General features: G+C 53.8%; 1 long non-coding RNA gene across 1 annotated transcript in view; it reads right to left on the bottom strand.

The window, feature by feature from the left end:
• Positions 1-24950, bottom strand: part of LOC140465092 (uncharacterized) — a 959861-nt gene extending 934911 nt beyond the window's left edge. Inside the window, exon 1 of the long non-coding RNA XR_011955092.1 lies at positions 24766-24950. This is a non-coding gene — a long non-coding RNA (uncharacterized lncRNA). The remainder of the gene's footprint in view (positions 1-24765) is intronic.
• Between the last annotated feature and the right edge of the window lie 581 nt (positions 24951-25531).

Below are 25531 nucleotides of genomic sequence, written 5' to 3' on the forward strand. Positions count from 1 at the left end.
TGACTCTCTGATAATGCTGCAGTCCCTCCACACTGACCCTCTGATAATGCTGCACTCCCTCCACACTGATCCTCTGACAACGCTGCACTCCATCCACACTGACCCTCTGACAATACTGCACTTCCTCCACACTGACCCTCTGACAATGCTGCACTCCCTCCACACTGATCCTCTGACAATGCTGCACTCCCTGCACCCTGACCCTCTGACAATGCTGCACTCCCTCCGCACTGATCCTCTGACAATGCTGCACTTCCTCCACACTGACCCTCTGACAATGCTGCACTTCCTCCACACTGACCCTCTGACAATGCGGCACTCCCTCCACACTGATCCTCTGGCAATGCTGCACTCCCTCCACACTGATCCTCTGACAATGCTGCACTTCCTCCACAATGATCCTCTGACAGTTCTGCACCCCCTCCACACTGACCGTCTGACAATGATGCACTCCATCCACACTGATCCTCTGACAATGCTGCACTCCCTCCACACTGACCGTCTGACAATGATGCACTCCCTCCACACTGACCCTCTCACAATGATGCACCACATCCACTCTGATCCTCTGACAATGCTGCAATCCCTCCATACTGATCCTCTGACAACGCTGTACTCCATCCTCACTGATCCTCTGACAAGGCTGCACTCCCTCCACACTGACCCTCTGACAATGCTGCACTCCCTCCACAATAATCCTCTGACAATCCTGCACTGCCTCCACACTGATCCTCTGACAATGCTGCACTCCCTCCACACTGTTCCTCTGACAATGCTGCACCCCCTCCACACTGACTCTCTGACAATGCGGCACTCCCTCCACACTGATCCTCTGGCAATGCTGCACTCCCTCCACACTGATCCTCTGACAATGCTGCACTTCCTCTACACTGATCCTCTGACAATGCTGCACTCCATCCACACTGACCCTCTGACAATTCTCGACTCTCTCCACACAGACCCTATGACTGTGCTGCACTCCCTCCACACTGTCCCTCTGACAATGCTGCACTCCATACAAACTGACTCTCTGACAATGATGCACTCCCTCCACTCTGACCCTCTGACAAAGCTGCACTTCCTCCACACTGACCCTCTGGCAATGCTGCACTCCCTACAAACAGATTCTCTGACAATGATGCAATCCCTCCACACTGATCCTCTGACAATGCTGCACTCCCTCCAGACTGATCCACTGACAATGCTGCACTCCCTCCACACTGATCCTCTGACAATGATGCACTCCATCCACACTAATCCTCTGACAATGCTGCACTCCCTCCATACTGACGCTCTGACAATGCTGCACTCCCTCCACACTGACCCTCTGACAATGATGCCCTCCCTCCACACTGACTCTCTGACAATGCTGCACTACCTCCACACTGACCCTCTGACAACGATGCACTCTATCCACACTGATCCTCTGACAATGCTGCACTCCCTCCACACTGATCCTCTGACAATGCTGCACTCCCTCCATACTGATCCTCTGACAATGCTGCACTCCCTCCACACTGATCCTCTGACAATGCTGCACTCCCTCCACACTGACCCTCTGATAATGCTGCACTCCCTCCACACTGACCCTCTGACAACGCTGCACTCCATCCACACTGACCCTCTGACAATACTGCACTCCCTCCACACTGATCCTCTGACAATGCTGCACTCCCTGCACCCTGACCCTCTGACAATGCTGCACTCCCTCCGCACTGATCCTCTGACAATGCTGCACTTCCTCCACACTGATCATCTGACAATTCTGAACTTCCTCCACACTGATCCTCTGACAATGCTGCACTCCCTCCACACTGATCCTCTGACAATGCTGCACTCCCTCCACACTGACCCTCTGATAATGCTGCACTCCCTCCACATGACCGTCCGACAATGATGCACTCCATCCACTCTGATCCTCTGACAATGCTGCAATCCCTCCATACTGATCCTCTGACAACACTGTACTCCATCCTCACTGATCCACTGACAAGGCTGCACTCCCTCCACAGTGACCCTCTGACAATGCTGCACACCTTCCACACTGATCCTCTGACAATCCTGCACTCCCTCCACCCTGAACCTCTGACAATTCTGAACTTCCTCCACACTGATCCTCTGACAATGCTGCACTCCCTCCCCACTGACTCTCTGACAATACTGCACCCCCTCCACACCTACCCTCTGACAATGATGCACTCCCTCCACACTGACCCTATGACAGTGCTGCACTACCTCCACACTGACCCTATGACAATGCTGCACTCCCTCCACACTGATCCTCTGACAATGCTGCACTCCCTCCATACTGATCCTCTAACAATGCTGCACTCCCTCCACACTGATCCTCTGACAATGATGCACTCCCTCCACACTGACCCTCCGATAATGTGTCACTCCCTCCACACTGACCCTCTGACAATGCTGCACTACCTCCACACTGGCCCTCTGATAATGATGCACTCCCTCCACACTGACCCTCTGACAATGCTGCACTACCTCCACACTGATCCTCTGACAATGCTGCACTCCCTGCACACTGACCCTCTGACAATGCTGCACTCCCTCCGCACTGATCCTCTGACAATTCTCGACTCTCTCCACACAGACCCTATGACTGTGCTGCACTCCCTCCACACTGTCCCTCTGACAATGCTGCACTCCATACAAACTGACTCTCTGACAATGATGCACTCCCTCCACTCTGACCCTCTGGCAATGCTGCACTCCCTACAAACAGATTCTCTGACAATGATGCAATCCCTCCACACTGATCCTCTGACAATGCTGCACTCCCTCCACACTGACCCTCTGATAATGCTGCACTCCCTCCACATGACCGTCCGACAATGATGCACTCCATCCACTCTGATCCTCTGACAATGCTGCAATCCCTCCATACTGATCCTCTGACAACACTGTACTCCATCCTCACTGATCCACTGACAAGGCTGCACTCCATCCACAGTGACCCTCTGACAATGCTGCACACCTTCCACACTGATCCTCTGACAATCCTGCACTCCCTCCACCCTGAACCTCTGACAATTCTGAACTTCCTCCACACTGATCCTCTGACAATGCTGCACTCCCTCCCCACTGACTCTCTGACAATACTGCACCCCCTCCACACCTACCCTCTGACAATGATGCTCTCCCTCCACACTGACCCTATGACAGTGCTGCACTACCTCCACACTGACCCTATGACAATGCTGCACTCCCTCCACACTGATCCTCTGACAATGCTGCACTCCCTCCATACTGATCCTCTAACAATGCTGCACTCCCTCCACACTGATCCTCTGACAATGATGCACTCCCTCCACACTGACCTTCCGATAATGTGTCACTCCCTCCACACTGACCCTCTGACAATGCTGCACTACCTCCACACTGGCCCTCTGATAATGATGCACTCCCTCCACACTGACCCTCTGACAATGCTGCACTACCTCCACACTGATCCTCTGACAATGCTGCACTCCCTGCACACTGACCCTCTGACAATGCTGCACTCCCTCCGCACTGATCCTCTGACAATGCTGCACTTCCTCCACACTGATCCTCTGACAATTATGCACGCCCTCCATACTGATCCTCTGACAATGCTGCACTCCCTCCACACTGACCCTCTGACAAGGATGCACTCCATCCTCACTGACCCTCTGACAATGCTGCACTCCCTCCACACTGATCCTCTGACAATGATGCACTCCCTCCATACTGATCCTCCGACAATGCTGCACTCCCTCCATACTGATCCTCTAAAAATGCTGCACCCCCTCCACACTGATCCTCTGACAATGATGCACTCCCTCCACACTGACACTCTGACAATGCTGCACTCCATCCACACTGACCCTCTGACAATGCTGCACTCCCTCCATACTGATCCTCTGACAATGCTGCACTCCCTCCACACTTATCCTCTGACAACGCTGCACTCCATTCACACTGACCCTCTGACAATACTGCACTCTCTCCACACTGACCCTCTGACAATGCAGCACTCCCTCCACACTGATGCCCTAACAATGCTGCACTCCCTCCACGCTGACCCTCTGACAATGCTGCACTGCCTCCACACTGACCTTCTGACAATGCTGCACTCCCTCCCCACTGACCCTCTGACAATGCTGCACTCCGTCCACACTGAACCTCTGACAATGATGCACTCCCTCCACACTGACCCTATGACAGTGCTGCACTCTCTCCACACTGACCCTCTGACAATGCTGCACTCCCTCCGCACTGATCCTCTGATAATGCTGCACTCCCTCCACACTGATCCTCTGATAATGCTGCACTCCCTCCACACTGATCCTCTGACAATTCTGCACTCCCTCCACACTGATCCTCTGACAATGCTGCACTCCCTCCACACTGACCCACTGACACTGCTGCACTCCCTCCACACTGACACTCTGACAATGCTGCACTCCCTCCACACTGATCCTCTGACAATGCTGCACTCCCTCCACACTGACCCACTGACAATGCTGCACTCCCTCCTCACTGACACTCTGATAATGCTGCACTCCCTCCACACTGATCCTCTGATAATGCTGCACTCCCTCCACACTGATCCTCTGATAATGCTGCACTCCCTCCACACTGATCCTCTGACAATTCTGCACTCCCTCCACACTGATCCTCTGACAATGCTGCACTCCCTCCATACTGACCCTCTAACAATGCTGCACCCCCTCCACACTGATCCTCTGACAATGCTGCACTCCCTCCACACTGATCCTCTGACAAAGCTGCACCCCCTCCACACTGACCCTCTGACAATGCTGCACCCCCTCCACCCTGAATCTCTGACAATGCTGCACTCCCTCCACACTGATCCTCTGACAATGCTGCACTCCCTCCACACTGATCCTCTGACAATGCTGCGCTACCTCCATACGAACCCTCTGAAAATTCTGCACTCCCTCCACACTGATCGTCTGACAATGCTGCACTCCCTGCACACTGACCCTCTCACAATGCTGCACTCCCTCCATTCTGACCCTCTGACAAAGCTTCACTCCCTCCACACTGACACTCTGACAATGCTGCACTCCCTCCACATTGATCCTCTGACAATGCTGCACTCACTCCACACTGACCCACAGACAATGCTGCACTCCCTCCACACTGACACTCTGACAATGCTGCACTCCCTCCATACTGACCCTTTGACAATGCTGCACCCCCTCCACACTGATCGTCTGACAATGCTGCACTCCCTCCACAATGATCCTCTGACAATGCTGCACTCCCTCCACACTGATTCTCTGAAAATGCTGCACCCCCTCCACCCTGACTCTCTGACAATGCTGCACTCCCTGCACACTGACCCTCTCACAATGCTGCACTCCCTCCATTCTGACCCTCTGACAAAGCTTCACTCCCTCCACACTGACACTCTGACAATGCTGCACTCCCTCCACATTGATCCTCTGACAATGCTGCACTGCCTCCACAATGATCCTCTGACAATGCTGCACTCCCTCCACTCTGACCCTCTGATAATGCTGCACTCCCTCCACACTGATCCTCTGACAATGCTGTAGTACCTCCACAGTGACCCACTGACAATGCTGCACTCCCTCCACACTGAAACTCTGACAATGCTGCACTCCCTCCATACTGACCCTCTGACAATGCTGCACTCCCTCCACATTGATCCTCTGACAATGCTGCACTCACTCCACACTGACCCACTGACAATGCTGCACTCCCTCCACACTGACACTCTGACAATGCTGCACTCCCTCCATACTGACCCTTTGACAATGCTGCACCCCCTCCACACTGATCGTCTGACAATGCTGCACTCCCTCCACAATGATCCTCTGACAATGCTGCACTCACTCAACACTGATCCTCTGACAATGCTGCACTCCCTCCACACTGATCCTCTGACAATGCTGCACCCCCTCCACCCTGACTCTCTGACAATGCTGCACTCCCTCCACACTGATCCTCTGACAATGCTGCACTCCCTCCACACTGATCCTCTGACAAACCTGCACTCCCTCCACACTGACCCTCTGACAATGCTGCACTCCCTCCACACTGATCCTCTGATAATGCTACACTTCCTCCACACTGATCCTCTGACAAACCTGCACTCCCTCCACACTGACCCTCTGACAATGCTGCACTCCCTCCACACTGATCCTCTGACAATGCTGCACTGCCTCCACAATGATCCTCTGACAATGCTGCACTCCCTCCACTCTGACCCTCTGATAATGCTGCACTCCCTCCACACTGATCCTCTGACAATGCTGCAGTACCTCCACAGTGACCCACTGACAATGCTGCACTCCCTCCACACTGAAACTCTGACAATGCTGCACTCCCTCCATACTGACCCTCTGACAATGCTGCACTCCCTCCATACTGACCCTCTGACAATGCTGCACCCCCTCCACACTGATCCACTGACAATGCTGCACTCCCTCCACACTGACTCTCTGACAATGCTGCACTCCCTCCATACTGACCCTCTGACAATGCTGCACCCCCTCCACACTGATCCACTGACAATGCGGCACTCCATCCACACTGAACCTCTGACAATGCTGCACCCCCTCCACATTGATCCTCTGACAATGCTGCACTCCCTCCACACTGATCCTCTGACAATGCTGCACTCCCTCCACACTGTTCCTCTGACAATGCTGCACCCCCTCCACACTGACTCTCTGACAATGCGGTACTCCCTCCATACTGATCCTCTGGCAATGCTGCACTCCCTCCACACTGATCCTCTGACAATGCTGCACTCCATCCACACTGACCCTCTGACAATGCTCGACTCCCTCCACACTGAACCTATGACAGTGCTGCACTCCCTCCACACTGTCCCTCTGACAATGCTGCACTCCATACAAACTGACCCTCTGACAATGCTGCACTCCCTACAAACTGACTCTCTGACAATGATGCAATCCCTCCACACTGATCCTCTGACAATGCTGCACTCCCTCCATACTGACCCTCTGACAATGCTGCACTCCCTCCACACTGACCCTCTGACAATGATGCACTCTATCCACACTGATCCTGTGACAATGCTGCGCTCCCTCCATACTGACGCTCTGACAATGCTGCACTCCCTCCACACTGTTCCTCTGACAATGCTGCACTCCCTCCATACTGTTCCTCTAACAATGCTGCACTCCCTCCACACTGACCCTCTGACAATGCTGCACTCCCTCCACACTGACCCTCTGATAATGCTGCACTCCATCCACACTGACCGTCTGACAATACTGCACTCCCTCCACACTGACCCTCTGACAATGCTGCACTCCCTCCACACTGATCCTCTGAAAATGCTGCACTCCCTGCACCCTGACCCTCTGACAATGCTGCACTTCCTCCGCACTGATCCTCTGACAATGCTGCACTTCCTTCACACTGATCCTCTGACAATTCTGCACCCCCTCCATACTGATCCTCTGACAATGCTGCACTCTCTCCACACTGACCGTCTGACAATGATGCACTCCCTCCACACTGACCCTCTCACAATGCTGCACAACATCCACTCTGATCCTCTGACAATGCTGCAATCCCTCCATACTGATCCTCTGACAACGCTGTACTCCATCCTCACTGATCCTCTGACAATCCTGCACTCCCTCCACACTGTTCCTCTGACAATGCTGCACCCCCTCCACACTGACTCTCTGACAATGCAGCACTCCCTCCACACTGATCCTCTGGCAATGCTGCACTCCCTCCACACTGATCCTCTGACAATGCTGCATTTCCTCCACACTGATCCTCTGACAATGCTGCACTCCATCCACACTGACCTTCTGGCAATTCTCGACTCTCTCCACACTGACCCTATGACTGTGCTGCACTCCCTCCACACTGACCCTCTGACAATGCTGCACTCCATACAAACTAACTCTCGGACAATGATGCACTCCCTCCACACTGATCCTCTGACAATGATGCACTCCATCCACACTAATACTCTGACAATGCTGAACTCCTTCCATACTGACGCTCTGACAATGCTGCACTCCCTTCACACTGACTCTCTGACAATGCAGCAGTCCCTCCACACTGACCCTCTGACAATGATGCACTCTATCCACACTGATCCTCTGACAATGCTGCACTCCCTCCACACTGACGCTCTGACAATGCTGCACTCCCTCCACACTGATCCTCTAACAATGCTGCACTCCCTCCATAGTGATCCTCTAACAATGCTGCACTCCCTCCATAGTGATCCTCTAACAATGCTGCACTCCCTGCACACTGATCCGCTGACAATGCTGCACTCCCTCCACACTGACCCTCTGATAATGCTGCACTCCCACCACACTGACCCTCTGACAATACTGCACTCCCTCCACACTGAACCTCTGACAATGCTGCACTCCCCTCCACACTGACCCTCTGATAATGCTGCACTCCCTCCGCACTGATCCTCTGACAATGCTGCACTCCCTCCGCACTGATCCTCTGACAATGCTGCACTCCCTCCACATGACCCTCTGACAATGATGCACTCGCTCCACTCTGATCCTCTGACGATGCTGCAATCCCTCCATACTGGGCCTCTGACAACACTGTACTCCATCCTCACTGATCCACTGACAAGGCTGCACTCCCTCCACACTGACCCTCTGACAAGGCTGCACTCCCTCCACACTGTCCCTCTGACAATGCTGCACTCCCTCCACACTGATCCTCTGACAATCCTGCACTCCCTCCACCCTGACCCTCTGACAATTCTGAACTTCCTCCACACTGATCCTCTGACAATGCTGCACTCCCTCCCCACTGACTCTCTGACAATGCTGCACCCCTTCCACACTGAACCTCTGACAATGATGCACTCCCTCCACACTGACCCTATGACAGTGCTGCACTACCTCCACACTGACCCTCTGACAATGCTGCACTCCCTCCACACTGACCCTCTGACAATGCTGCACGCCCTCCACACTGATCCTCTGACAATGCTGCACTCCCTCCACACTGATCCTCTGATAATGCTGCACTCCCTCCACAATGTTCCTCTGACAATGCTGAACTCCCTCCATACTGACCCTCTGACAATGCTGCTCTCCCTCCACACTGATCCTCTGACAATGCTGCACCCTCTCCATATTGATCCTCTGACAATTCTGCATTCCCTCCACACTGACCCACTGACAATGCTGCACTCCCTCCACACTGACCCACTGACAAAGCTGCACTCGCTCCACACTGATCCTCTGAAAATACTGCACTCCCTCCTCACTGACCAACTGACAATGCTGCACTCCCTCCACACTGACCCTCTGACAATGCTTCACTCCCTCCACACTGATCCTCTGACAATGCTCCACTCCCTCCACACTGACGCTCTGACAATGCTGCACTCCCTCCGCACTGATCCTCTGACAATGCTGCACTTCCTCCACACTGACCCTCTGACAATGCTGCACTCCCTTCACACTGATACTCTGACAATGCTGCACTCCCTCCACACTGACCCTCTGATAATGCTGCACTCCCTTCACACTGATCCTCTGACAATGCTGCACTCCCTCCACACTGACCATCTGAAAATGCTGCACTCCCTCCACACTGATCCTCTGACAATGCTGCACCCCCTCCACACTGATCCTCTGACAATGATGCACTCCCTCCACACTGACCCTCTGACAATGATGCACTCCATCCTCACTGACCCTCTGACAATGCTGCACTCCCTCCATACTAATCCTCCGACAATGCTGAACTCCCTCCATACTGATCCTCTGACAATGCTGCACTCCCTCCACACTGACCCTCTGACAATGATGCACTCGCTCCACTCTGATCCTCTGACAATGCTGCAATCCCTCCATACTGAGCCTCTGACAACACTGTACTCCATCCTCACTGATCCACTGACAAGGCTGCACTCCCTCCACACTGACCCTCTGACAATGATGCACTCGCTCCACACTGACCCTCTGACAATGCTGCACTCCCTCCACACTGACCCTCTGACAATGATGCACTCGCTCCACACTGACCCTCTGACAATGCTGCACCCCTTCCACACAGACCCTCTGACAATGATGCACTCCCTCCACACTGACCCTATGACAGTGCTGCACTACCTCCACACTGACCCTCTGACAATGCTGCACTCCCTCCACACTGACCCTCTGACAATCCTGCACTCCCTCCACCCTGACCTTCTGACAATTCTGAACTTCCTCCACACTGATCCTCTAACAATGCTGCACTCCCTCCCCACTGACTCTCTGACAATGCTGCACCCCTTCCACACAGACCCTCTGACAATGATGCACGCCCTCCACACTGACCCTATGACAGTGCTGCACTACCTCCACACTGACCCTCTGACAATGCTGCACTCCCTCCACACTGACCCTCTGACAATGCTGCACTCCCTCCACACTGATCCTCTGATAATGCTGCACTCCCTCCACAATGATCCTCTGACAATGCTGAACTCCCACCATACTGACCCTCTGACAATGCTGCACTCCCTCCACACTGATCCTCTGACAATGCTGCACTCCCTCCACACTGACCCACTGACAAAGCTGCACTCGCTCCACACTGATCCTCTGAAAATGCTGCACTCCCTCCTCACTGACCAACTGACAGTGCTGCACTCCCTCCACGCTGATCCTCTGAAAATGCTGCACTCCCTCCACACTGATCCTCTGATAATGCTGCACTCCCTCCACACTGATCCTCTGACAATGCTGCACTCCCTCCACACTGACCCTCTGATAATGCTGCACTCCCTTCACACTGATCCTCTGACAATGCTGCACTCCCTCCACACTGATCCTCTGACAATGCTGCACTCCCTCCACACTGATCCTCTGACAATGCTGCACCCCCTCCACCCTGACTCTCTGACAATGCTGCACTCCCTCCACACTGATCCTCTGACAATGCTGCACTCCCTCCACACTGATCCTCTGACAATGCTGAACTCCCTCCACACTGACCCACTGACAAAGCTGCACTCCCTCCACACTGACCCTCTGACAATGCTGCACTCCCTCCACACTGATCCTCTGACAATGCTCCACTCCCTCCACACTGATGCTCTGACAATGCTGCACTCCCTCCGCACTGATCCTCTGACAATGCTGCACTTCCTCCACACTGATCCTCTGACAATGCTGCACTCCCTCCACACTGACCATCTGAAAATGCAGCACTCCCTCCACACTGATCCTCTGACAATGCTGCACTCCCTCCACACTGACCCTCTGATTATGCTGCACTCCCTCCACACTGATCCTCTGACAATGATGCACTCCCTCCACACTGACCCTCTGATAATGATGCACTCCATCCTCACTGACCCTCTGACAATGCTGCACTCCCTCCATACTGATCCTCCGACAATGCTGAACTCCCTCCATACTGATCCTCTGACAATGCTGCACTCCCTCCACACTGACACTCTGACAATGATGCACTCCATCCACACTGACACTCTGACAATGCTGCACTCCCTCCATACTGACATTCTGACAATTCTGCAATCCCTCCACACTGACCCTCTGACAATGCTGCACTCCCTCCATACTGATCCTCTAACAATGCTGCACTCCCTCCACACTGATCCTCTGACAATGCTGCACTCCCTCCACACTGACCCTCTGATAATGCTGCACTCCCTCCACACTGATCCTCTGACAACGCTGCACTCCATCCACACTGACCCTCTGACAATGCTGCACTCCCTCCACACTGACCCTCTGACAATGCTGCACTCCCTCCACACTGATGCTCTAACAATGCTGCACTCCCTCCACGCTGACCCTCTGACAATGCTGCACTTCCTCCACACTGACCCTCTGACAATGCTGCACTCCCTCCACACTGATCCTCTGAAAATGCTGCACTCCCTCCACACTGACCCTCTGAAAATGCTGCACTCCCTCCACACTGATCCTCTGACAATGATGCACTCCCTCCACACTGATCCTCTGACAAAGCTGCACCCCCTCCACACTGATCCTCTGACAATGCTGCACTCCCTCCACACTGATCCTCTGACAAAGCTGCACCCCCTCCACACTGATCCTCTGACAATGCTGCACTCCCTCCACACAGACCCTCTGACAATGCTGCACTCACTCCACACTGATCCTCTGACAATGCTGCACCCCCTCCACCCTGACTCTCTGACAATGCTGCACTCCCTCCACACTGATCCTCTGACAATGCTGCACTCCCTACATTCTGACCCTCTGACAATGCTTCACTCCCTCCACACTGACACTCTGACAATGCTGCACTCCCTCCATACTGACCCTCTGACAATGCTGCACCCCCTCCACACTGATCGTCTGAAAATGCTGCACTCCCTCCATACTGATCCTCTGACAATGCTGAACTCCCTCCACACTGACCCACCGACAAAGCTGCACTCCCTCCACACTGACCCTCTGACAATGCTGAACTTCCTCCGCACTGATCCTCTGACAATGCTTCACTCCCTCCACACTGACCCACCGACAAAGCTGCACTCCCTCCACACTGACCCTCTGACAATGCTGCGCTCCCTCCACACTGACCCTCTGACAAAGCTGCACTCCCTCCACACTGACCCTCTGACAATGCTGCACTCCCTCCACACTGATCCTCTGACAATGCTTCACTCCCTCCACACTGATCCTCTGACAATGCTGAACTCCCTCCACACTGACCCACCGACAAAGCTGCACTCCCTCCACACTGACCCTCTGACAATGCTGCGCTCCCTCCACACTGACCCACTGACAATGCTGCACCCCCTCCACACTGATCCTCTGAAAATGCTGCACTCGCTCCTCACTGACCAACTGACAATGCTGCACTCCCTCCACACTGATCCTCTGACAATGCTCCACTCCCTCCACACTGACGCTCTGACAATGCTGCACTCCCTCCGCACTGATCCTCTGACAATGCTGCACTTCCTCCACACTGATCCTCTGACAATTCTGCGCTCCCACCACACTGATCCTCTGACAATGCTGCACTCCCTCCACACTGACCCTCTGACAATGCTGCACTCCCGTCACACTGATCCTCTGACAATGCTGCACTCCCTCCACACTGACCATCTGAAAATGCAGCACTCCCTCCACACTGATCCTCTGAAAATGCAGCACTCCCTCCACACTGACCCTCTGACAATGATGCACTCCCTCCACACTGATCCTCTGACAATGCTGCACTCCCTCCACACTGACCCTTTGACAATGCTGCACTCCCTCCATTCTGACCCTCTGACAATGCTTCACTCCCTCCACACTGACACTCTGACAATACTGCACTCCCTCCACATTGATCCTCTGACAATGCTGCACTCCCTCCACACTGACCCACCGACAAAGCTGCACTCCCTCCACACTGACCCTCTGACAATGCTGCGCTCCCTCCACACTGACCCACTGACAATGCTGCACCCCCTCCACACTGATCCTCTGAAAATGCTGCACTCGCTCCTCACTGACCAACTGACAATGCTGCACTCCCTCCACACTGATCCTCTGACAATGCTCCACTCCCTCCACACTGACGCTCTGACAATGCTGCACTCCCTCCGCACTGATCCTCTGACAATGCTGCACTTCCTCCACACTGATCCTCTGACAATTCTGCGCTCCCACCACACTGATCCTCTGACAATGCTGCACTCCCTCCACACTGACCCTCTGACAATGCTGCACTCCCGTCACACTGATCCTCTGACAATGCTGCACTCCCTCCACACTGACCATCTGAAAATGCAGCACTCCCTCCACACTGATCCTCTGAAAATGCAGCACTCCCTCCACACTGATCCTCTGACAATGCTGCACTCCCTCCATACTGATCCTCCGACAATGCTGAACTCCCTCCATACTGATCCTCTGACAATGCTGCACTCCCTCCACACTGATGCTCTAACAATGCTGCACTCCCTCCACGCTGACCCTCTGACAATGCTGCACTTCCTCCACACTGACCCTCTGACAATGCTGCACTCCCTCCACACTGATCCTCTGACAATGCTGCACTCCCTCCACACTGACCCTCTGAAAATGCTGCACTCCCTCCACACTGAACCTCTGACAATGATGCACTCCCTCCACACTGACCCTATGACAGTGCTGCACTCCCTCCACACTGACCCTCTGACAATGCTGCACTCACTCCACACTGATCCTCTGATAATGCTGCACTCCCTCCACACTGATCCTCTGATAATGCTGCACTCCCTCCACACTGATCCTCTGACAATTCTGTAGTCCCTCCACACTGATCTTCTGACAATTCTGCACTCCCTCCACACTGATCCTCTGACAATGCTGCACTCCCTCCACACTGACCCACTGACAATGCTGCACTCCCTCCACACTGACCCTCTGACAATGCTGCACTCCCTCCACACTGATCCTCTGACAAAGCTGCACCCCTGCCACACTGATCCTCTGACAATGCTGCACTCACTCCACACTGATCCTCTGACAAAGCTGCACCCCCTCCACCCTGACTCTCTGACAATGCTGCACTCCGTCCACACTGATCCTCTGACAATGCTGCACTCCCTCCACACTGATCCTCTGACAATGCTGCACTCCCTCCACACTGATCCTCTGACAATGCTGCGCTACCTCCATACGAACCCTCTGAAAATTCTGCACTCCCTCCACACTGATCCTCTAACAATGCTGCACTCCCTCCACACTGACCCTCTGACAATGCTGCACTCCCTCCATTCTGACCCTCTGACAATGCTTCACTCCCTCCACACTGACCCTCTGACAATGCTGCACTCGCTCCACATTGATCCTCTGACAATGCTGCACTCCCTCCACACTGACCCACTGACAATGCTGCACTCCCTCCACACTGACACTCTGACAATGCTGCACTCCCTCAATACTGACCCTCTGACAATGCTGCACCCCCTCCACACTGATCGTCTGACAATGCTGCACTCCCTCCATACTGATCCTCTGACAATGCTGCACTCCCTCCACACTGATCCTCTGACAATGCTGCACCCCCTCCACCCTGACTCTCTGACAATGCTGCACTCCCTCCACACTGACCCTCTGACAATGCTGCAATCCCTCCACACTGATCCTCTGACAATGTTGAACTCCCTCCACACTGACCCACTGACAAAGCTGCACTCCCTCCACACTGACCATCTGACAATGCTGCACTTCCTCCACTCTGATCCTCTGACAATGCTGCACTCCCTCCACACTGATCCTCTGACAATGCTGCACTCCCTCCACACTGACCCTCTGAAAATGCAGCACTCTCTCCACACTAATCCTCTGACAATGCTGCACCCCATCCATACTGATCCTCTGACAATGCTGCACCCCCTCCACACTGATCCTCTGACAATCATGCACTCCATCCACACTGACACTCTGACAATGCTGCACTCCCTCCATACTGATCCTCTGACAATGCTGCACTCCCTCCATACTGATCCTCTGACAATGCTGCACTCCCTCCATACTGATCCTCTAACAATGCTGCACTCCCTCCACACTGATCCTCTGACAATGCTGCACTCCCTCCACACTAACCCTCTGATAATGCTGCACTCCCTCCACACTGATCCTCTGACAATGCTGCAATCCCTCCATACTGACCCTCTGACAATGCTGCACTCCCTCCACACTGATCCTCTGACAATGCTGCAATCCCTCCATACTGACCCTCTGACAATGCTGCACTCCCTCCACACTGATCCTCTAACAATGCTGCACTCCCTCCACACTGATCCTCTGACAATGCTGCACTCTCTCCACACTGATCCTCTGACAATGCTGCACTCCCTCCACACTGATCCTCTGATAATGCTGCACTCCCTCCACACTGATCCTCTGATAATGCTGTAGTCCCTCCACACTGATCCTCTGACAATGCTGCACTCCCTCCACACTGACCCTCTGAAAATGCTGCACTCCCTCCACACTGAACCTCTGACAATGATGCACTCCCTCCACACTGACCCTATGACAGTGCTGCACTCCCTCCACACTGACCCTCTGACAATGCTGCACTCACTCCACACTGATCCTCTGATAATGCTGCACTCCCTCCACACTGATCCTCTGATAATGCTGCACTCCCTCCACACTGATCCTCTGACAATTCTGTCGTCCCTCCACACTGATCCTCTGACAATGCTGCACTCCCTCCACACTGACCCACTGACAATGCTGCACTCCCTCCACACTGACCCTCTGACAATGCTGCACTCCCTCCACACTGATCCTCTGACAAAGCTGCACCCCCTCCACACTGATCCTCTGACAATGCTGCACTCCCTCCACACCGATCCTCTGACAAAGCTGCACCCCCTCCACACTGATCCTCTGACAATGCTGCACTCCCTCCACACTGATCCTCTAACAATGCTGCACTCCCTCCACACTGATCCTCTGACAATGCTGCACCCCCTCCACCCTGACTCTCTGACAATGCTGCACTCCCTCCACACTGATCCTCTGACAAAGCTGCACCCCCTCCACACTGATCCTCTGACAATGCTGCACTCCCTCCACACCGATCCTCTGACAAAGCTGCACCCCCTCCACACTGATCCTCTGACAATGCTGCACTCCCTCCACACTGATCCTCTAACAATGCTGCACTCCCTCCACACTGATCCTCTGACAATGCTGTAGTCCCTCCACACTGATCCTCTGACAATGCAGCACTCCCTCCATACTGATCCTCTGACAATGCTGCACTCCCTCCACACTGACCCACTGACAATGCTGCATTCCCTCCACACTGACACTCTGACAATGCTGCACTCCCTCCATACTGACCCTCTGACAATGCTGCACCCCCTCCACACTGATCCTCTGACAATGCTGCACTCCCTCCGCACTGATCCTGGGACAATGCTGCACCCCCTCCACACTGATCCTCTGACAATGCTGCACTCCCTCCACACTGATCCTCTGACAATGCTGCACTCCCTCCACACTGACCCTCTGACAATGCTGCACTCCCTCCGCACTGATCCTCTGACAATGCTGCACTTCCTCTACACTGATCCTCTGACAAATCTGCGCTCCCACCACACTGATCCTCTGACAATGCTGCACTCCCTCCACACTGACCCTCTGACAATGCTGCACTCCCTCCACACTGATCCTCTGACAATGCTGCACTCCCTCCACACTGACCCTCTGACAATGCTGCACTCCCTCCACACTGATCCTCTGACAATGCTGCACTCCCTCCACACTGACCCTCTGAAAATGCAGCACTCCGTCCACACTGATCCTCTGACAATGCTGCACCCCATCCATACTGATCCTCTGACAATGCTGCACCCCCTCCACACTGATCCTCTGACAATGATGCACTCCCTCCACACTGACCCTCTGACAATGATGCATTCCATCCACACTGATCCTCTGACACTGCTGCAATCCCTCCATACTGATCCTCTGACAATGCTGCACTCCCTCCACACTGACCCTCTGACAATGCTGCACTCCCTCCATACTGATCCTCTGACAATGCTGCACTCCCTCCACACTGATCCTCTGATAACGCTGCACTCCATCCACACTGACCCTCTATCAATGCTGCACTCCCTCCACACTGATCCTCTGACAATGCTGCACTCCCTCCACACTGACCCTCTGACAATACTGCACTCCCTCCCCACTGACCCTCTGACAATGCTGCACTCCCTCCACACTGACCCTCTGAGAATGATGCACTCCCTCCACACTGACCCTATGACAGTGCTGCACTCCCTCCACACTGACTCTTTGACAATGCTGCACTCCCTCCACACTGATCCTCTGATAATGCTGCTCTCCCTCCACACTGATCCTCTGACAATGCTGTAGTCCCTCCACACTGATCCTCTGACGATGCTGCACTCCCTCCTCACTGATCCTCTGACAATGCTGCACTCCCTCCACACTGACCCACTGACAATGCTGCACTCCCTCCACACTGACACTCTGACAATGCTGCACTCCCTCCACACTGATGCTCTGACAATGCTGCACTCCCTCCACACTCATCCTCTGACAATGCTGCACTCCCTCCACACTGATCCTCTGACAATGCTGCACCCCCTCCACCCTGACTCTCTGACAATGCTGCACTCCCTCCACACTGATCCTCTGACAATGCTGCACCCCCTCCACCCTGACTCTCTGACAATGCTGCACTCCCTCCACACTGATCCTCTGACAATGCTGCACTCCCTCCACACTGACCCTCTGACAATACTGCACTCCCTCCCCACTGACCCTCTGACAATGCTGCACTCCCTCCACACTGACCCTCTGAGAATGATGCACTCCCTCCACACTGACCCTATGACAGTGCTGCACTCCCTCCACACTGACTCTTTGACAATGCTGCACTCCCTCCACACTGATCCTCTGATAATGCTGCTCTCCCTCCACACTGATCCTCTGACAATGCTGTAGTCCCTCCACACTGATCCTCTGACGATGCTGCACTCCCTCCTCACTGATCCTCTGACAATGCTGCACTCCCTCCACACTGACCCACTGACAATGCTGCACTCCCTCCACACTGACACTCTGACAATGCTGCACTCCCTCCACACTGATGCTCTGACAATGCTGCACTCCCTCCACACTCATCCTCTGACAATGCTGCACTCCCTCCACACTGATCCTCTGACAATGCTGCACCCCCTCCACCCTGACTCTCTGACAATGCTGCACTCCCTCCACACTGATCCTCTGACAATGCTGCACCCCCTCCACCCTGACTCTCTGACAATGCTGCACTCCCTCCACACTGATCCTCTGACAATGCTGCACTCCCTCCACACTGATTATGATAGTGATGCACTCCCTCAGTAATTACTCTGTGACAGTGTGGAAGTGGCCCTGTACTGACCCTCCGACAGTGTGGCCCAATCTCAGTCCAAAACCTCTGACAGTACTGCACTCCATCAGAACTGACACTCTGACCGTACTGCACTCCATCAGTACTGACTCATTGACAGTGTAGTACTCTCTCAGTACTGACCCTCTGCCTCGGTCCTGCACCTCTGACAGTCCAGCAGTGCCTTAGGGTACTGTCTGTCTTACAGTGTAGCACTCTCTCTGTACTAACCCTCTGACAGTGCAGCACTCCCTCAGTACTGACCCTCTGACAGTGCAGCACTCCCTCAGTACTGACCCTCTGACAGTGCAGCACTCCCTCAGTACTGACCCTCTGACAGTGCAGCACTCCCTCAGTACTAACCCTCTGACAGTGCAGCACTCCCTCAGTACTGACCCTCTGACAGTGCAGCACTCCCTCAGTACTGACCCTCTGACAGTGCAGCACTCCCTCAGTACTGACCCTCTGATGGTGCAGTGCTCTCTCAGTGCAGATCCTCTGATAGGGAGGCTTGCCGTCTGGACTGACCCTCTGACAGTGTGGTGCTCACTCAGTATTGACTCTCCGACAGTGCAGCACTCCCTCAGTACTGACTCTCCGACAGTGCAGCACTCTCTCGGTACTGACCATCTGACAGTGCAGCACTCCCTCAGTACTGATCCTCTGACAGTGCAGCACTCCCTCAGTACTGACTCTCCGACAGTGCAGCACTCTCTCGGTACTGACCATCTGACAGTGCAGCGCTCCCTCAATACTGACCCTCTGACAGTGCAGCACACCCTCTGTACTGACCCTCTGAAATAGCACTCACTCACAACTGATACTCTCACTGTATAGCGCTCCCTCAGTACTGACCTTTTGATAGTGCATCCTCCCTCAGTTCTGACCCTCTGACAGTGTAGTGCTTGTTTAGTCCTGACCATCTGATGGTGCAGTGCTCTCAGAGTACAGAGCTTCAGATAGTGCGGCATTCCCTCTGGATTGAACCGCTGACAGTGTGGTGCTCCCTCAGTACTGACCCTTTGACAGTGTAGTACTCCTCAGAAATGGCCCTCTGGTAATGCAGCCGTCCCTCACTCCTGACTGTCCGATAGTGCGGTGATCCCTCAGTACTCACCCTCTGACAGTGCGGTGATCCCTCAGTACTCACCCTCTGACAGTGCAGCACTCCCTCAGTACTGACCCTGACAGTGCAGTGATCCCTCAGTACTCACCCTTTGGCAGTGCAGCACTCCCTCAGTACTCACCGTCTGACAGTGCAGCACTCCCTCAGTACTGACCCTCTGGTAATGCAGCGCTCCCTCAGCACTGACCCTCTGACAGTGCAGCACTCCCTCAGTACTGACCCTCTGACAGTGCAGCACTCCCTCAGTACTGACCCTCTGACAGTGCAGCACTCCCTCAGTACTGACCCTCTGACAGTGCAGCACTCCCTCAGTACTGACCCTCTGGTAATACAGCACGCCCTCAGTACTGACCCTCTGACAGTGCAGCGCTCCCTCAGCACTGACCCTCTGACAGTGCAGCACTCCCTCAGTACTGACCCTCTGACAGTGCAGCACTCCCTCAGTACTGACCCTCTGACAGTGCAGCACTCCCTCAGTACTGACCCTCTGACAGTGCAGCACTCCCTCAGTACTGACCCTCTGACAGTGCAGCACTCCCTCAGTCCTGACGCTCACACAGTGCAGAACTTCCTCATTACAGACCATCTGACTGTGTGGCTCTGCCCCCATACTGACCATGTGACAGTGCGGTACTCCCTCAGTACTGACCCTCTGACAGTGCAGCTCTTTGGCAGTGCAGCACTCCTTTTGTTCTGACATTCTTACAGTGTAGTGCTCCCTCAGTACTAACCCTCTGAGAATGCACCGCTCCATCAGTACTGACCCTCTGACAGTGCAGCACTCCCTCAGTACTGACCCTCTGACAGTGCAGCACTCCTTCCGTACTGACCCTCTGACAGTGTGACACTCCCTCAGTACTGACCATCTGACAGTGCAGCACTCCCTCAGTACTGACCCTCTGACAGTGCAGCACTCCCTCAGTACTGACCCTCTGACAGTGCTGCGCTCCCTCAGTACTGACCCTCTCACAGTGCGCCGCTCCATCAGTACTGACCCTCTGACAGTGCGGCACTCCCTCAGTACTGACCCTCTGACAGTGCAGCACTCCCTCAGTACTGACCCTCTCACAGTGCGGCGCTCCATCAGTACAGACCCTCTGACAGTGCAGCGCTCCCTCAGTACTGACCCTCTGACAGTGCAGCACTCCCTCAGTACTGACCCTCTGACAGTGCTGCGCTCCCTCAGTACTGACCCTCTCACAGTGCGCCGCTCCATCAGTACTGACCCTCTGACAGTGCAGCGCTCCCTCAGTACTGACCCTCCGACAGTGCAGCACTCCCTCAGTACTGACCCTCTGACAGTGCAGCACTCCCTCAGTACTGACCCTCTCACAGTGCGGCACTCCATCAGTACTGACCCTCTGACAGTGTGGCACTCCCTCAGTACTGACCCTCTGACAGTGCAGCACTCCCTCAGTACTGACCCTCTGACAGTGCTGCACTCCCTCAGTCCTGACGCTCACGCAGTGCAGAACTTCCTCAGTACAGACCATCTGACTGTGTGGCTCTGCCCCCATACCGACCATGTGACAGTGTGATACACCCTCAGTACTGACCCTCTGAAAGTGCAGCACTCCCAGTATTGACACTGTGACAGTGAAGCACTCCCTCAGTACTGACCCTCTGACAGTGCAGCACTCCCTCAGTACTGACCTTCTGATGGTGCTGCGCTCCCTCAGTACTGACCCTCTCACAGTGCGCCGCTCCATCAGTACTGACCCTCTGACAGTGCAGCAGTCCCTCAGTACTGACCCTCCGACAGTGCGGCACTCCCTCAGTACTGACCCTCTGACAGTGCAGCACTCCCTCAGTACTGACCCTCTCACAGTGCGGCACTCCATCAGTACTGACCCTCTGACAGTGTGGCACCCCCTCAGTACTGACACTCTGACAGTGCAGCACTCCCTCAGTACTGACCCTCTCACAGTGCGGCGCTCCATCAGTACTGACCCTCTGACAGTGCAGCGCTCCCTCAGTACTGACCCTCTGACACTGCAGCACTCCCTCAGTACTGACCCTCTGACAGTGCTGCACTCCCTCAGTCCTGACGCTCACGCAGTGCAGAACTTCCTCAGTACAGACCATCTGACTGTGTGGCTCTGCCCCCATCCCGACCATGTGACAGTGTGATACACCCTCAGTACTGACCCTCTGAAAGTGCAGCACTCCCAGTATTGACACTGTGACAGTGAAGCACTCCCTCAGTACTGACCCTCTGACACTGCAGCACTCCCTCAGAACTGCCCCCTTTGACAGGGCAACACTCACTCAGTACTGACCCTCCAACAGTGCAGCACGCCCTCAGTACTGACCCTCTGACAGTGCAGCACTCCCTCAGTACTAACCATCTGACAGTGCAGCGCTCCCTCAGTACTGACCCTCTGACAGTGCAGCACTCCCTCAGCACTGACCCTCTGACATTGCAGCACTCCCACAGTACTAACCCTCTGACAGTACAGCACTCCGTCATTACTGACCCTCCGACAGTGCAGCACTCCTTCAGTACTGACCCTCTGACAGTGCATCACTCCCACAGTACTAACCCTCTGACAGTACAGCACTCCCTCAGTACTGACCCACTGACAGTGCAGAACTACCTCAGTCCTGACCATCTGACAGTGCAGCGCTCCCTCAGTACTGACCCTCTGACAGTGCAGCACTCCCTCAGTACTGACACTCTGACAGTGCAGCTCTTTGGCAGTGCAGCGCTCCTTTAGTTCTGACATTCTTACAGTGCAGCACTCCCTCAGTACTAATCCTCTGAGAATGCACCGCTCCATCAGTACTGACCATCTGACAGTGCGGCACTCCCTCAGTACTGACCCTCTGACCGTGCAGAACTCCCTCAGTACTGACCCTCTCACAGTGCGGCGCTCCATCAGTACAGACCCTCTGACAGTGCAGCGCTCCCTCAGTACTGACCCTCTGACAGTGCAGCACTCCCTCAGTACTGACCCTCTCACAGTGCGCCGCTCCATCAGTACTGAAACTCTGACAGTGCAGCGCTCCCTCAGTACTGACCCTCCGACAGTGCGGCACTCCCTCAGTACTGACCCTCTGACAGTGCAGCACTCCCTCAGTACTGACCCTCTCATAGTGCGGCACTCCATCAGTACTGACCCTCTGACAGTGCAGCGCTCCCTCAGTACTGACCCTCTGACAGTGTGGCACTCCCTCAGTACTGACACTCTGACAGTGCAGCACTCCCTCAGTACTGACCCTCTCACAGTGCGGCACTCCCTCAGTACTGAACCTCTGACAGTGCATCACTCCCACAGTACTAACCCTCTGACAGTGCATCACTCCCACAGTACTAACCCTCTGACAGTACAGCACTCCTTGGGTACTGACCCTCTGGCAGTGCAGCACTCCCTCAGGGCTTCATGGTAATTTCAGACATGATAGAGATTGAACCAACAATGTTGGCATCACGAACCTGTTAGCTGAGGTTAATGAGCCCCCATTGTAGCAGAGGGATTCAATCCCTCTGACAGTGCAGCACTCCTTCAGTGTTGACCTTCCGACAGTGCAGCACTCCCTCAGTACTGACCCTCTGACAGTGCAGCACTCCCTCAGTACTGATCCTCTGACAGTGCAGCACTCCCTCAGTACTGACCTTCCGACAGTGCAGCACTCCCTCAGTACTGACCCTTTGGCAGTGCAGCACACCGTCAGCAATGACTCTCTTTTTTTCTATTTCACAGAGTCTTGTGGAAATTTGGAGACATAGGGTTTGCAGATTCTGAGGAAGCATGAGAGAGACACACAAACCAAACCCTGTCTGAAACTCTCTGCAATAGACTATTCAGAGGCACAGAGTCACAGAGATGCACAGCTTGGGAATGGACCCTCCTGTCCAACTTGTCGATACCAACCAGATATTCTCATCTCATTTCATTCCTTTTGCTAGCACTTGGCTGATATCCCTCTAAACCCTTCCTATTCACATACAAATCCTGATGCCTTTGAAATGTCGCAATTATACCAGCCCCCATCACTTCCTCTGGCAGCTTCCTGCATGCCCTTGAATAAGTGCTCAAACATTCATACTGTCGATACAAACTCTAATAAACACCAACCTACGAAGGATACCATTGTCATTTTCAACTGACCCTGAGCTTCTTCATTACGCTGATTTCAACAGAGGTAAAGAAACAGAGTTAGTGACCATCCACCGTCACCCTGTTATAAAACTTATTTTCAAATGTGGCTTGTGTGTGATTCCCACACCCTCTAATAGTTGCCTGGAAGGTGGGGGTGGGGTGTACTCTCTTGCTGCAGTCCTTGGGTGTCCCACAGTGATGTTAGGGAGGGAGCTCCAGGAGTTTGACCTGAACCATGTAAAGAGCTCTCTTACTGGAGTGTCCTTTTTAAAGTTGGGAAGTTATTATAGACCAGGAGGACCCGAGAGCTGCTGTCTTGTCAGAGAGAGAGGCCTGGTGGGTCACACACCTCAGGTGAGGGGCGAGGTTGAGAAGCTGGGGCCTTCATGGTCATTTCAGACATGATAGAGATTGAACTAACAATGTTGGCATCACGAACCTGTTAGCTGTGATAACTGACCCCCCTTTGTAGCAGAGGGGTTCAATCCCTTGAACAGAGCAAGCTTGAGAATTCAACACTAAAATCAATCTGTACGGACGCGCTGGAGACCTGAAACATCAATACAGAGATTGCTGAAGAAGCTAAACATGTCTGGCTGCATCTCTGAAGGGAGAGGGAGAAAGAGACAGAGAGTTCACCTTTCAATCCAGTGATTTCTGCGGGAAAGTTCCTTCAGAACAGACCATTTTGATGAAGGGTCACTTGACAAAGGCACTTCACAAAGTTCCTGATCAATGTAACTTTGTGATGTTAGTTCAGAAGGAACAGCTCAGACCTAACATTTCGGTGTGCCTTTGTTCTGTATCTGTTCTCCCATGTAGCCCGCCCTCCGAATACAATACCTTACACAGCCTTAAACCTGTTTGTCAACTTTCAGCAGAAGCAGCCTCAGGGCATTGAACACAGACTGAATTACTCAGTGACGCTTGGATCAGGTCAAGTTCTCAAGTAAACAGATGGTGGGGAAATTCAGCACAATTCAGCAGGTAGCAACGGTGAAGAGAGAGAGAGGAACAATTCGCATTCCAAGTGACTCTTCCTCAAAACGGTCTGTTCTGAAGGAACTTTCCCGCAGAAATCACTGGATTGAAAGGTGAACTCTCTCTCTGTCTCTTTCTCCGTCTCCCTTCCAAGATGCTGCCGGACATGTTTAGCTTCTTCAGCAATCTCTGTTTTGATGTTTCAGGTCTCTACTGCGTCCGTACATATTGATTTTAGTGTTGAATTCTCCAGCTTACTCTATTAAAGGGATTGAATCCCTCTGCTACAAAGGGGGGTCAGTTACCACAGCTAACAGGTTCGTGATGCCAACATTGTTGGTTCAATCTCTATCATGTCTGAAATGACCATGAAGGCCCCAGCTTCTCAACCTCGCCCCTCACCTGAGGTGTGTGACCCACCAGG

Source organism: Chiloscyllium punctatum, chromosome 41, assembly GCF_047496795.1.
Source record: "Chiloscyllium punctatum isolate Juve2018m chromosome 41, sChiPun1.3, whole genome shotgun sequence".
NCBI lineage: Eukaryota > Metazoa > Chordata > Chondrichthyes > Orectolobiformes > Hemiscylliidae > Chiloscyllium > Chiloscyllium punctatum.